This window comes from Galeopterus variegatus, unplaced genomic scaffold (genome assembly GCF_000696425.1).
Source record: "Galeopterus variegatus unplaced genomic scaffold, G_variegatus-3.0.2 Scaffold1965, whole genome shotgun sequence".
NCBI classification, from domain to species: Eukaryota; Metazoa; Chordata; class Mammalia; order Dermoptera; family Cynocephalidae; genus Galeopterus; species Galeopterus variegatus.
The window spans coordinates 226,553-227,967 of record NW_007728076.1 but is presented as its reverse complement, the minus strand read 5'-3'; the positions used below and the strand labels follow the sequence as shown (position 1 = coordinate 227,967).

General features: G+C 45.4%; 1 protein-coding gene across 1 annotated transcript in view; it reads right to left on the bottom strand.

Moving 5' to 3' along the window:
• FAM154A (family with sequence similarity 154, member A) overlaps positions 1 to 1,415 on the bottom strand; it is a 28,485-nt gene that overhangs the window by 1,823 nt on the left and 25,247 nt on the right. The window lies entirely within an intron of this gene.

Here is a 1,415-nt window from a genome sequence, read left to right as displayed (position 1 = left end):
TGGTTGGTTCCAAGGTAAATAGTCAGCTGAAATGAAAGCAGAAGAGGTAATTAATAATCAGTCAAGTCACCCAACTTGCATGTATTCTAAAGACCCCCAAAGCCGGAAGCCAGTCTCCAAGAGGGGGTCTTAGAGACAAGGGAAGAACAGAGCAAATCCCAGCTACCACTTCAGCTAAGAGCTTGACATTTCAGCTTATGGTACTTGCAGGCTACTGTGCAGAGGAAACAAATTTATAGGAGTCCTCATCATGCCCCACAATGCTGCACACAGGGATTTTAAAGAATTTGTAGTTGTGGGAGGATCCAAGGAATCCGTTCCAGCAGAGAAGTCCAGCCACTGGCTTACCTGACCCACCGACAGTTCCTTTCCTCGATGGGGGAGGGGCCCTCTCTGAATCAGCATGGAGTGAATGGGAAGATGTATATGGTGTAGTGAGAATGGAGGTTCACAGCCACAGGCCGAACCAACCAAGCCTACCTGGTCATCTGTGCGGTGACAGTCATTGCATCCCTATAACCCTCACATCTAATATACAAAAATCAAATATGCTGCTCCAAGAGAATAAGAGCAGTACATTGGCAGGTGAGAATAACAGCAGCTGCCACTTGTATAGAACTAATTATGTAACAGGCAGTGTTCTAAGTGCGTTACACATGAACTCATTTAACCCTCGGACAGCCCTAATAAGGCAGGAACTATCAAAACGCTCATTTTACAAATGCAGAAACAGAGGCACAGAGAAATTAGGGAAATTACCCCTGGTTACCTGGCTAGAAGTAGAAAAGCATGGACTCAAATCCAGATCCAGAGCTCATGATGTGACCGACTGTACCATCTGGTTCTAACCATGTGCTGGCCAATCGTGCTGAAGTGTTACCATACACAATCTTCTTTCATCTTCACAATAACCCCTTGTGATGGGTATGATTGTCTCCATTTTACACATATCCAAAAGCAAGGCTCAGAGAGGCTACAAAGATTGCCCAAAAGTCACATGGCTAGTGAGTTAAGAGTTGGAACTCAAACCATATGGTTGATTCCAAAGCCATGCTCTTCTGACAGCCCATATTGCAATTAGGGGCACTATATTCCTAGATGGAGTAAAGATTAAAGAAAAAAATAATCAAGGAATACTTGCAGGAGGAGGAGAACTTCAGAGTATTTGAAGAATGAGAAGCACTGGCCAGCTATGTCTAGAGGATGTCCATCTCATGAGGATCCTCTGCTGTGAGGCTGGAATGGCCAAGAAAAAGGAAGCCTGGACCCAAAGGAAATTTGAACTGAAGTTGGCCCCCACATATCTTGAGGAGCAGACACTGTCCTCAGGCAGCACTGCAGAGGCTTCCAAAGTGACTTTACCACACAGACGCTCAGGGCAACTCCAAGACTGAAAGTCCAGGTGAGAAAACCAG